This window comes from Choloepus didactylus, chromosome 10, assembly GCF_015220235.1.
Source record: "Choloepus didactylus isolate mChoDid1 chromosome 10, mChoDid1.pri, whole genome shotgun sequence".
In the NCBI taxonomy this organism is placed as follows: Eukaryota; Metazoa; Chordata; class Mammalia; order Pilosa; family Megalonychidae; genus Choloepus; species Choloepus didactylus.
The window spans coordinates 16,205,481-16,219,859 of record NC_051316.1 but is presented as its reverse complement, the minus strand read 5'-3'; the positions used below and the strand labels follow the sequence as shown (position 1 = coordinate 16,219,859).

General features: G+C 40.6%; 1 pseudogene; it reads right to left on the bottom strand.

The window, feature by feature from the left end:
- Window positions 1-3,792: 3,792 nt before the first annotated feature.
- LOC119505576 overlaps window positions 3,793-14,379 on the bottom strand; it is a 66,035-nt pseudogene continuing 55,448 nt past the window's right edge.

Here is a 14,379-nt window from a genome sequence, read left to right as displayed (position 1 = left end):
GACTATTGGCCAGGTATTTTGCAGGGTATCCCTCAATCAGGATTTGTCAGATGTTTTTCTCATGATTGCACTGGAGGAAGACCATAGATAAAAAGTGCCATTTTCATCACTTCCCATCAAGGGAACATGCATACTATCAACATGAGTTACCATGGATGATGTTGACCTTGACTGCCTGGGTGAGGCCGTGTTTGTCAGGTTTCTCCACTGAAGAGTTACTTTTGCCCCCTTTCCATACTTCCATTCCTTCCTTTGGAAGGAAGTCACTCTGTGCAGCTCACTTATGGAGTGGGGAGTTATGCTTTACAAAGTCTCTATGTAAATTGGAATTATTCTGCATGGGAAATATGTCTCTTCCCCCCTCGGCCCCTTTAGTTATTTATTTATTTATTCAAAAATCATTTATTTATTTCAGGATGGGCTCATGGGTATTTACTTGATGCTTTGGGTTATAATCCAGTGCTACTTTTTTTTGTTGCTCATTTTAGCCATGAGGAGCTCTTTCAGTTGCCCCTGTGGCCCTTTGACATACGTCCATTATTGTGGGTGGTGGTGGTGGTTGTACATTTGTATTAATTATAAGTTGTGGGTTTACAGAAATTGTTGCTGCTGTTTGAGCACTGCTCTACATTCTGGCACTAAAAGATGCTCCGGGCTTATCTTGTATACATCCTGCCCGAGTCCTAGAATCAGCCATTTCTCCAAGAAGCCCTGGTTCCTTTGACTGGAGAACAGTATGAGAAACCAAAAGCCGGACCCTGGGTATGTTTATTGCTCCTGGGATGTCATTGCTCTAGACCCTCTCAGCTGAAAAAACAAGGAAATATATGTACGCATGTGTACCCATCCATGAATATACACATATCTATAATTATTACTATATGTAATCATCTGTATCTATATTAAACTAAACATGGAAGTTCAAAGTGATGTCTCCAACTCTAACCCATTGCCATATGGATCATTCTAACCTCCTCTCCTTGCCTACCTGTAACCTCCCACTCCAACAATGAGGAACTGGGCTTCCACTGTCTGCCATCCATTTACTTACTCGTTCAATTCCAGGATCCATGTGGAGTGGTACCAGAATAGCTCATCTGAACCCTCATGGGAAACAACTTTCTCAACTACAGTACAGTACACAGTACAGCTCCTTTTGCCCTTAGTCTTAAAGACTTCTGTCATTTCCAAAGTTACTTGGGTCAGCACCTTTCCTCCACCCCCATCCCCTTCAGTGAGGTTGTTTCATGTATCTCTTATACAGTTAGCTTATTTTTGACACATTCTGCATTCCATCCTAAATGATTATTTACTTATTACCAAACAAAATGACATTAAGTTTTATTCTTGACAAGTGATAGAACTAGAGTGAGAAGGGAGAAGCCATTCTGTCTAACCTCTGCATAAAAACAGAAATTTATTTAAAGCTAGTATCAGTCATTTACTTTTTAAATGCATTTGAAAATCTATTTGCATATGATAATGGACCTGGTAAAGACCAAAAGTAAGAAAGGACATGGATTTTTCTAGGAGCTTCTAGTCACTTTATTCAATTTCCCTACCTGTAAAATGGAACTAAAAATTTCTCATCCAGGACTGAGAAATTATGGTAGGTAAGCTGATAGTATTCAGCCATTCGAGAGCAAATACATAACAACTATTTTAGTTTTAGTAAATGTGGACCCTGTGCCCTGGAGGAACAAGTCTACATTATCCACTTTAGATAATTACAGTAAGAAAGTGCCGTGACTTTCATATTTGCTCATATCACTAATAAATCATTTCTGTCTAGCAACCTGGGATCCTTAGGCATTTCGAAGTCCTTCAAATATTCAGTTAGTGACCAGTATATATTTAGTATTCTTAAACATGTGGGAAAGTGACAAGATTTTGTGGCCATTCATGGAAGATTGTTTCGATAATAATAAAATCTCCTGTCTGTCCCCCCACCAGCACCACCAGAAATAAAAGGAAAAAAGACAGAAAATCTTTCTAGGATTGCTTTTTGAAAACATTTATTACACTTGTAAGATTTCATTAATGGCAATTTATTTACTAACATGTGATTGCAAACTTCCAAGGATACAGGTTAAACTCCTGTGGAGATCATGCATTTTATTGAATTATCAGAAAAGATACCAAGAGACACCAAGAGTAAATTCCTGAAGTCAAACTTTTCTGAAGTAAAATTTGCTCAAGGACCTCTTTATGGAAACCAGCATTTATCCATAACTCAATCTTACTCAAAATTTTTACACACAATTCACAAGTCTAATCTCTTTCTTTGTAGTGAACATTTAGGAGAAAGTCATGCTTGAGGCAATTAATGAGTATTTCTTCCAAATAATTGTCCATAGTTTCTTCTTCCCCATATTCTTATTAAAAACTGAAATATTATTTTGTAGTATAAAAACTACAATTTCCTAGTAAAATATTCAGAGATGGTATGCTGTTAAATCTTATTGAAAATCCCATCTTTAACAAGTTCAAAAAATTATGAAGATACAATAAGAACAACTGTTTCTTTCCCTCACCATTTCCAAAGAACATCCAATAAGTTACTCTATAAATACCTCACTATGCCTTTGTACTGATAAAAGTTTGCACCAACCCTGTAATTTCTCAAAGACTGCCTCAGACTCTAGCAGCAGTGAGACAGGAAATGAACTTCTGTCTCATTGCAGGGCGGGACACCAGAGCAGAAGGTAAGATTAGAAGGCAAGGAACAGGATAATTAGAGCTCAAAATCAAGGTGATGCTTTAAATAAAGATCCAAAATTTGCAGGGTGGGGATGGGGGTGAGGGAAAGCAATGTGAACAGTTGATGGAGACAACTGCTTCAATTAAGGGAATCCAATGCTATAAAAGAAGGTGCTGAAAACAAGCTAAATGAGATCAACATTCCTCTATCCAAGTTCTGCAATAATTACCACATTGATTTGTAATAAATTAGCACAAAGAAATAGGTAAAATAATCAGGAATCAATACAGTTTATTTAAAAAATTCTCAAATTCTAAAAAAGTCTGAACAACTGTTGGAAGAAGGACAATAACCAGAGAGCAAATGGCTGCCTAAATACATCCCCTTGAAGTTGATGCCTCATCAATTCCTTCTCCCTACACTTAAAACCAGAGATCTTTCTGGATTCAAATCCCAGGAATCATGGCTAAAGGAATGTGCAGTCTCAGCAGGACTGACTGTTACCCTTCTCTGAAACAGATTTTTCAAAATCTCTGGGGAGCATGTTATATGGTAACTGAAAATATCCAAAGAGGCACAGCTGCCAAGCAACAGGTACAGTAAGAAATACAAAAAGTGAGACAGTTTTCTTTGGAAGCTCTTGATCAGGTTTCACACCAACCCAATTCCGCAGCAGCTACCCTCTCAGGGAAATAGGTAGGAACTTTGAGAAAGTACTTGCTGAGAGACACATACTACTCCCATCTGTAGCACCGGAAATTTCTGTTAGAGTTCTCAGTGGAGACCTAGGCTCAGGATTTAATCATTAGATTCACCTTTCAATCTCCTAACTCAAGATATATGGGGGCTTAATAAAGTAATCTTTTCATCCTGACTCTCAAAGGAGGTAATCGTGTTAGAGTTCAACATGCCTGGCCTGGGGATTTACCTGCTTTGCTGTGAGTCTAAGGATTTGAAGCTAGATGGGTAATGCCCAAGGATAAACAGGAACATCTTTGCAGAGCTGGTCCCCCAGTCTGAGTGCATCCCTGCAAATTCTCATCCTGCAGTGTGTGAGATTAAAGAGCACAGGTGTGGGGTGCTCAGGTAACCTACCTGCCACTCTGGTCTGAGGTCCATGTAACTGATCTCCCCTTGGGTTTGGTTTTGTACCAGATCCTTACGGCGTGAGGAAAATCAGCAGCTGTCTGAGCCCATCTTCCTGATCTGTAAGCTCCAAGTGTCAGTGGTAAACAGGAGTTCCCTGCAGCCAGGAGCCTGGCTGCAGTGAGCATAATAGTCTAACTGCTCCCTCCGGCGATCTGCAGGCAGAGTCACAAGTTCACACACAATCTGATTCCTGAGCTCCTCAGAAACAACTGTGAGCTTGGGAGACCTTGTAAATTTTTCAATACCTGGCACAGCAGCAACATCCACCTCCTCAACCTTTAACACCGATAAATCACAGCAGTCCAACACCAGCAAAAAACCCTCACTCCCAGGATTCCCTGGGTCTCCACAGTACTTTGAACTAGAAATCCCAGAAGCCAGTTCCTGGTTGTCATGGTTACCATCTTTATCAGAAGTATCTTTTTCACCTTTACCGCGGATGGCAAAATCATTATATCCCATTTTAGATGAGAAGGTCCCTGCGTTTGACATGGGATTATGGCAGGGTCCAGGCGTTCCAAATTCACAGTCTTTGTCTGACTCCGATGGGCAGGTTTCTTCAGTGGAACTGCTCCGTTTCTTGAATCTGTTTCCTTCTCAAAGAAAAGCACTATGGTGCCCTCAATGTCTTGACTTTTGAAATTCACATCTACATCCAGTACGTAGTGCTTCAAGAGAATGTGGCTGGTGTTGGCCAGGAGAGGCAGGTCATCTTGGGACGGGTCCATCTTTATGTCCATGGTGTAGTTTGTGCCTTAATGTTCCTATCTGCCTCAATTTTCCAGAATCATAAATGTCTGCATACCAAAAAAATCACCCGATGTCACAAATTATGGTCCCACAACTTTCACGTGCCCTGGCAAAGAAGAAAAATACAGTTAGACAACATTCCAAATAAAACCCTAAATGTTCCTGCAACCGCTGCTCCTGCAAGTTGACTGCCATCTTTAAATAATTCCCCCAGTGTATTAGCTGCTCATGGCTAGAAGGCAGACTAGTCTTTTTAACTGACATCAAAGAAAGCTGCATAATGGTTTTCTAAAAATATTTCAATTACCAAGGGAATGAAATGGGCCTCCACAAAGCCAGAAGAATGGTGTTCCTAACTTTAACAGTCCTTGTTTTGGAAAAGAGCAATTGTTATGCAAAAGTGCAATTGAGTATCACTCTGCCTCTTGTTTTAAAAGATACTAAATTTATCATTTCTAATTTTGTGCATCAAAAGATAAGTGATTGTTTCTCTACTGTGATTCTAAGTAACAAGCGTGAATGAAGGCTAAATGGCCTCATAAGTTTTGTTCTTTGAGAGTAATAAATTAATATATACAATGTAACTCCAAGGATTAATGTACTTTTCACATTAGGACTGCTCTCATATCAGCACTTCCAGTAAATTACAGGAAAATGAGCCAATTTACCAGGAGTGCATTCTAAGTATTCCTTTGAGATTGTTCACAGAGATTTTTCAAATTTATAGTTAAATACTCAAAGTATATTATTACATCTTAATAGCTGAAAGCCCATTAACATTCTGGATAATAACCTTCTTGTGGCAAACAAAAAGTCTTCTCATTTGAAAAAATAAAAGTATGCAAATACCTATAAAGGGGAAGAGAGAAATTAAAATGTGGAAACAGATGTTGCCATAAAATGCACAAGTTCTTCATAAAAGTTCTAAATCAAAACGTATTCTTATTTTATAATAGCAATCTAGCTAAAAGAAAAATTATTTGAAATTATTTCAATCCCTGTTGTGTACTGAATTTCTTTTAGCATAGGCTGTTTTTACTTTTCTTTTTTTAATTATTTTAGCAAAAATGAAAAAGAAATGGCAGGGGAAAAGAAACGAAAACTCTGACACAGTAGAATATTTCAAATAATTTTTTTGTTTCTAAATATCAGAAGGTATTCTTTTATCATTTTAAAATGTTACTTGCTTAGCTTTTCAAGTAAAATTGAGACCTCCTTTTTTGATTCTGGTTAACTCCTCTTCACTTCCCTTCCAACTTTATCTGCTTCTCTGCTAGACCCTTTTATTTCCCTTTCCTCTAGAACTCATTCCAGCAATCAGCTCTATTAAATTTCCAGTTTCTACCTCTCTACAGGCTATTTCCTCATCAGAATCTCACCTAGTCTAAAAAAGCCTGATCCTGCAGCGTCGTGCAATCTGGTTTCAGTCTATTTTTCCAGTCCTGGAGAACAACACCCCCTTTGCATCCTTGAACTCTAGCCAAAGGGCCTGCTCAAGCACCAATCCCTGAAGATGACTTGACTCCAGGCCTCCACATGCCTTTGGGACTAAGCCCTGTTCTGCACCTGAACTCTCCTGGCTCCCACCTCCCAGATGTACCTGCCCCAATTCTACCCCCCCTCCCAACCCCAGTTTACATGCAACCACCTCCAGAAATCCTTCCCTGTCCCTACTCCTGCCTGCCAACAAACTGTGTACGGTAATGACTTTAAGTGCAATTGGAATTGAGGGAAATCAGGGATGCAAAGAATAGTTTGGGGTTACTTTATGGAGAAGCTGGCACTTCTCTTGGTCCTAGTAAAATCACTAGGCAGAAAAGGACACATTTTCTTTTCTACACAAGCCTTACAGAGGGATTGAATTTGTCATTTAATGAGACAAGAAACGAAAGCACAGTAACTAGTTTAACAATAACCTTCAATAAAGCTAGGAGTACATCCATGTAATGAGAAACAACGGATGTCAAAAATCTAACCTCAAGTTTGGGGCTAAGAACATGTAGTATTTTGTTGCTTGAGTTTTTGTTAAAAAAAAGTATTTAAAAAAATAACCAATAAACAATAAAATAAATAAATAAATAAATAATAACAACAACAAAATAACCAGAACACACACACACACACAGACAAAAGAAGAAATACTCCACCTTGAATAAACTGAGACAAGGGCTAACTTAGTTACTGTCTAAAACTATGATATTTGCAGAAAAACAGTTTAATATATACCACCATACAGATATAATCATGTATTGTCCAGTCTTAATAGATTTCTTCATGTACTTCTAAAACTTGGTATAATTTAAGAATGACATGCATTCTATAGGGAAGTTTTCACCACTTTTTCCCTGATGGCAGAGAGCAAGGCTGACTATGAGCCCTGTGCATTCAAGTCTGTGAACTTTCCCTCATTTGTCACCATTACTGGCAATTTTTGGCGTTCTGTGGATTCCTTAATACACTCTCCAGAGAGGCAATTTAGAATTAACTTTACATGACTGCTGTCTCATTCTCAGCAGACTACTTTGCCTCCTAATTTACCAAGATGATTTGAAGTCTCTGATGTCCATCGTACCTCAAAATATCTCTAGTTTTGCACAACTATCGCCTTCCCTGACTCAAAGAAAATAATATCCCTTCTTACCAAAGGTAACTCCTTCACTCTGAATCCTCAACTTTGGGGGCATTGAGAGAACCAAACAAATAACATTCTTCTTTCCCATCCAAGCCGTGAGCATACTGAGAAACAAAATGAGGATATGGCAAAGGAAGATGAAGTGGGCCCCCTCCCCTTAATCTGTAATGAGAGTCCCCTTCCCCCTCAACCGGTAATGACTGCAAAGTAAACATTAAGCCTTGAGAAGAAGGGAGTGAAACTGTGCCGTTTTAGGGAGTGAGACTTGCGGATGTACGTATTAGCCAAGCGTAACCGTTTCAATAATTAACCATTGCACCGGCCTTGAGAAAATTTCTCAACCTTGTTAAAGATCTTAAGCACCCATTAATTAACCGCCGACTCTGCTTTTGTCAAAGTAGCTTGCTTGCATTTTCAGGATGTGGTTTCTGCCTATATAAGTCTCAAGCACTCTCAGGTCGGGGCTGCTGCTTGCTGAACTCCCTGCGCGGGGTGAGAGATGGCAGCTGCTGGCAGGCTAATAAACGCTCTTTAAATTCTGTTTGGCTGTCTCGTACTTTAACTTGCGGGCACTGTAACATTTGGAGGCCCCAGCGAGATCCCTCGGCGTTTACCGAGGTTTATCGGTCGAGACAAGGTCCGACTGCCGGTCCTCCCCCAGGGGCGCGCACTGAGAGACATTCCTCAGCCCCAGCGGAGAACCGAGTGATCAGGCCTCGAGATTCGAAAATCTGCCTCTGGAGCCATCTGGACGTGGGCCCACAATGGTAAGAGATCTCTAAAGGACATCAAACTTCAAGTACACCCGAAGCAAAGGGAAATGCTTTCGCTGACCAGACAGCCAAAGAAGCAGCCCTAAAACCAGTGGGGCCCCTCCAGGTCTTGCCCCTCCTACCACCCCAGGCACTAAAAGCTGTTCCAACTTACTCAGATTCTGACATTCATCTAGGTCAAGAACTCCAAGCTAGAGAAGATCCAGAGAGGTGGAAAGTCCTCCCCGACTCTAGAATCCTGCTACCAGAAGCACTGGGAAGAGACTTAATTTTAAAAACGCATCAGTGTACACACCTGGGAGGGACAAAATTAGCTGAATTGCTAAAAACTGACTTCTACATACCTAAGCTTTTTCAGGTAGCAAAGGAGGTAAGCAGAAGATGTCACGTCTGCGCCCAAGTTAACCTAAGTCATGTAAGTACCAATGCTACCCCCAGTCGCTGCTTAAGAGGTCAGCTCCCAGGAAAACAATGGGAAACAGACTTTACAGAACTGCCTCCTGGACCAGGGGGATATAAGTACTTACCTGTGTTGGTGGACACCTTCTCAGGATGGGTTGAGGCCTACCCAACTTGGTCAGAGACAGCTCAGGCAGTAGCTAAAAAATTATTGGCTGAAATTGTCCCTCGGTTTGGCTTACTGGTAGCAATGGGGTCTGACAGTGGTCCGGCTTTTATAGCCCAAGTTACCCAAAACTTGGTAAAAGCATTCGGAATCAAATGGAAGCTACACTGCATCTACAGACCGCAAAGCTCAGGACAGGTAAAAAGAATGAAACGGACACTTAAGGAAACCCTCACCAAACTTAAATAGGAGACTGGCGGAAACTGGGTGAGCCTCCTTCTGTTTGCCTTACTTAAAGCTAGGTGTACCCCTTATGTAAAAGGTATTACTCCATATAAAGCCATGTTCAGCAGGCCACCCCTGCTCCTCCCCAAGTTAGGGGCAGAGCAGCTCGCCTCCCTGTCTAACTCTGAACTTCTCAAGTCCTTACAAGCTTTACACTACAGCTCCAAAAACATCCATCACATCGTCCACGCCCACCATCCGAAACCTGACACCGCCGAAGAAGAAACCCCTACTGCTGAACCTGGTGATTTAGTGTGGATCAGAAAAAGGAATCCCTCCTCCTTCGAGGCACGCTGGGCTGGGCCTTATCAGGTGATTCTAAGTACACCGACCGCCGTAAAAGTCGCAGGTAAAAGATTTTGGATACATCGCTCACAAATTAAAAAGGCAGACTCCGACCAGAATGCAGAATGGTCCATACAAAAAACATCAGATCCCCTTAAACTTTGGCTGCAGAGACATACACCATTATGCTGACTCTAGTAACAATGCTAGCAGCCGAGAACCCCCATCAAGCCACTAATTATACGTGGCAGTTAACTCGCACCATTGATGGAACAGTGGTCGGCCAGATTAGCACCCCTGGCAGCCCTAAATTTGTTTTTGACCGATGTAAACTCTTTGGGAGAATCTGGAATCTACCAGAAGCTGTGAATACCTATTTGGGAGGGAGAAGGGCAGGGCTTAGGGGCTTCGGTTGTGGTAATTTAAAACTGGAATGAGGGCTATGGCATAGTCAACATTACATCTGTGCGCAAAGAAGCGCCTCAAAGTGTGGGGGAGAGGATGATTATTTCTGTTACAGTTGGGGCTGTAAAACCATAGCCCCATGGAAAAATGTAGGTCATTTATTAAAGGTCACAAAGGAGATAAGGCCAGAAGCTCCTATTAAAAACTGTGCAATTGGGAACTGTAACCCTGTTACTTTTAAACCACAGCAGTATTGGGAAGATTCCCAGTAGTTGGGGGGAAAAACATGGGGATTGCGCCTATATGTATCAGGATATGACCCCGGAGTGTTATTCACTATTCAAAAAAGGAAAATTCCTAAGCCCTTAAATCCAATAGGCCCCTTGGACCCCATCGACATCAAAATACCTGTAACAACTACTCCTTTCCCACTTACCCGTCCTTACTCTACCACAAAAAGCCACCCTTTATCTCCAAAAGCAACTCCCCTCCCTCCACCTCCAAACTCCCGACAAGAATCTCTATTCAAAACACTTAAACTCATGTTTAAATTCTTAAACCAAACTTCCCCCAACTTAACTAAAGATTGCTGGCTATGCCTAAACCCTGAACCACCCTATTATACAGGCCTGGGAGCTAACCGAAGTATAGGAGTAACTAACAATGACATTCAAAATATCTCCCTATCAAATATTCACCAAAACTCACACTATTGTTCCTGGGGCACTACCCCTAAACTTACTTTGGGTGACTTTCAAGGACAAGGAACATGCTTCCAGTCCCCTCAATTCCCTCTATCTACTTCTGCTTATGTTAATTCTTGAGCCTCTGTAACCATTTTCAGCAACAGCTCGGAGGGTCATACCAAACACTACTTAGTAGCGCCCAAAGGAACATGGTTTGCCTGTAAAACAGAATTAACGCCGTGTTTATACCCCCCTGCCCTCATGCAGCCTAAGGCTCCAGGACTATGCATTCTCACCCATGTCCTTCCCCAAGTATATTACTACTCTGGAGAGGGAGGTAGGAAGCACTTCAGGCAAACTAATCTCAAACAAGTCAAGCGAGGGGGACCAATACTAGTGCCAGTGCTCCTCGGGCTTGGAGTAACCGGGGAAACCACAGTAGGAACCACAGCACTTGTCACAGGGGACCAAAATTTTAAAAGCCTTAGTGCTCAAATTAACCAGAATCTAAAAACCTTAGAAGAGAGCGTTACTAAATTTGAGGAGTCCTTAAGCTCATTAGCAGAAGTAGTGCTCCAGAATCGGAGGGGTCTCGACCTTGTATTCTTAAAGCAGGGAGGGCTTTGTCTAGCCTTAGGCAAAGCATGCTGTTTTTATACCAACCACTCGGGTGTAATTAAAGAAAGTTTAAGCCAACTCCAAAAGAGACTACAGGATAGAGAAGAGCAAAGGAAAAAGGAGGCAAATTGGTTTAAAAGTATATTTTCTCAATCTCCATGGTTAACTACCTTAATATCAGCAATTGCTGGACCCCTGGTTCTTCTCATGTTAGCCTTAATCATAGGCCCCTGTGTTATAAACAGTTTAGTTAAATTTGTCCAATGGCGTATTCAAAGCGTAAAGCTCATGGTTTTGCAATCCCAATATCAATACTCACCCTCGGAAGAAACAATGATTTGATTCTCCCTAAAAACCAGTGGGGAATGAAGTGGGTCCCCCTCCCCTTAATCTGTAATGAGAGTCCCCTTCCCCCTCAACCGGTAATGACTGCAAAGTAAACATTAAGCCTTGAGAAGAAGGGAGTGAAACTGTGCCGTTTTAGGGAGTGAGACTTGCGGATGTACGTATTAGCCAAGCATAACCGTTTCAATAATTAACCATTGCACCGGCCTTGAGAAAATTTCTCAACCTTGTTAAAGATCTTAAGCACCCATTAATTAACCGCCGACTCTGCTTTTGTCAAAGTAGCTTGCCTGCATTTTCAGGATGTGGTTTCTGCCTATATAAGTCTCAAGCACTCTCAGGTCGGTGCTGCTACTTGCTGAACTCCCTGCGCGGGGTGAGAGACGGCAGCTGCCGGCCGGCTAATAAAGGCTCTTTAAATTCTGTTTGGCTGTCTCGTACTTTAACTTGCGGGCACCGTAACAGAAGACAGAAATATCACTGTGAAGGCTAAGCTGCAGAATATGGCCTGATGTGAGAGTCAAAACTACCTGAAACTCAAACCCTAAAATTTAGATAGGTTGACCCCCACAGCCACAGGCAATGTTGGATCAGGCCAAAACTCCCAGGAGAGGAGGTGGACCTCCCCCAAATAACTATATATATATATATATATATATATATGACATATATGGCAGAGAAAGGCTCCCTATGGTCAGAATTGCTGCCCAACAGCAAAAGGAGGAGCTGAGCAGAGCACAATGTATCTTCTTCCCAAATCTACCAAAATAAGTAACTCTCTTAGGACAGAAGAAGTAAAGGTGTACAGGGACCAGGAGTGTTGCTCTAATTGAGAAATTGAGCTCCCACCACAAGAAAGGACACAATAGAAATGGGAAAGAAGTGTTCCCCTCCAACACCATACCCTCCCACTTACTTGGAACCTTATTTCTTCATTTCACATTTTTCTCTAGCCAACATTTTCTCCCTCTCGATGATTCTATCCTATTCCCAATGTTTCAAACATTCCTAGGTCTGCCAACTTGAAAAATAAACAAAACTATATTTGGCTTTGTTGTTCAATTTTGGAGCTGGAAAAGCCCTTAGGGATCATTAGCCCAGCTCTAGTTTTACAAATGAAGACAACGAGGCCCAGATAGGTAAAGCAAATTGCCCAAAGTCACCAATTTCTCTTTTCATTTGGGAAAACAGAAATGTTCTCCCACTTGCAGATGCTTCTCCTTGGAATTTTCCTTCTCCAGCTCTCTGACCATCTCCTTTATATTGCCCAAATCATACATCAGATGTCACCTCCTTAGACTCTCTTCCTTATCCCCATTCTACCTTCTTTGTCTTCTTCAAGTCAGATAGACTAGGAATTGATTCTTACTGGAATAGCTTTAGGAAAAAAGGAGAATTTTTAAGCCAGTCACAAAAGATTATCTTTGCATAGTTTCCAACCTAAATTATGCATGAGATGCAAAATTATTACAACTTTATACTTGTATTACACCTATTTCATACTTGTCTTTGGATTCGTGGATGACCTAAACCTCCTTTCTCTGCAAGTACATAACTCTCACTGGTATCAATCAGGGCCATGGCTCCACATTTAGGGAAGAACTGAACTGACAGTGCAGATGTGTGTATGTGGTCACCCTGAATGGCCTCTCCGAGCAAATGGAAACCATATTTCTAAGCAATCCATTGACTTCAGCTCTTTTTGCTATTATTGTGCCCCAAGTGAAAATGCAAGCCTGTCTCAGTGAAGCATCTCTCCATTCCCTGTCACTAAACACTCCCAAAGGCTAACCATTGCTGCCTCTAAAATAAGTGTGGTAAGCACATGTTTGTATTTTAAATGTTAACATTATTGTCTCAGAAACATCATCAATGGCTTCAAAGGATTAATGTACAGCAATATTTTTTCTTAGAAAGGGAGAGAAGGATCAAATACTAAACAGAACTACAGCACAAGGGAGGAAATTGCCCTGCCATTCTCAGTCACACAAGAGCAATGCACACATTTACAAATGTGTGAAATATCCTCTGTAAAGCCATTCACAATTGTTCCAACTAAAATAATTTCATTCTCTTTTCAACAAAGCAATCTGTATTACTTTCATGGCCCTTAACTCATCTTGCCTTGGTTGTAGTTAGCTCCATCCTCCACTGGTCTATAAACCCCCTTGGGACCCCTGATTCATCTGTGTTCACAACCATGCCAAATAGAGTTCCCTATACATAATAGGTTCTCAATAAACATCTGTGGAATTGACATCTGCGTGCAATAGTTACATATGGAAGAGGGATTCCAGCTTGCATATGTTCTATAGTCTGGTAGAAAGTTATTGCTTAACCAACATCTTTCTCCAGACATCACTCTCAAGTTTTTCTTCTCAGGATACATCTGTGCTTCTTTACGCTACATCTCTTTTCTTGTAAGCAATTTAGGGGAAAAGAAGAAATTTTTTCATACATGCTTATTACATAGCATTGAGCACACTTTGGAAGTTATTAAATATTTAAGTCTACAGATTATTTGATCAGAGGACAGCTTTCTGCTATTCCAAGTGGGTTCATTCTTTAGGATACAGTGAATGTTCTTAATAACAGTTCATTGTTTCTGGGTACATTTCCTCAGACACTAAAATGCATATAGTCATAGGAACAGAGCTTATTGCTGTGAAATTCAATAAAATAATTGCAAAGTCAGAAGGAATCCTAGAGGTCCAAAATGTATTGTTTTGTGTTTAGAAACACCACATTGACATAATATTCTGTAACTGCTTCTTTTCATTCAATGGCTTTTAAATATAGCCACATGAAAGCCTATAGATCTAGCTTGTTTCTTTTAACCACTGTTAAATATTCCTATATGAATATAACAATTTATTTCAATATTCCCTTTTTCATATTTAAATTTTTTAAAAATTTTTATTATTACAAACAATGCTGCAGTGAACATCCTTATAAATGTCTCTTGTTGCACAGGTGCAAGTTTTTCTAAGTAAAACACCCAGAAATTCCATTTTGCCTGATATTAACATTGCCACACCTGCTTTCCTTTGGTTTGTTTTTACATGGTGTATCTCTTCTACTTCTTTATTTTTATTTTTAATTGCTCTGGACTGTTTTGCTTTGAGTGTATTTTTAAAGCAACATTTGACTGGATTTTTAAAAGTATACTTATTTTAAATTACTGT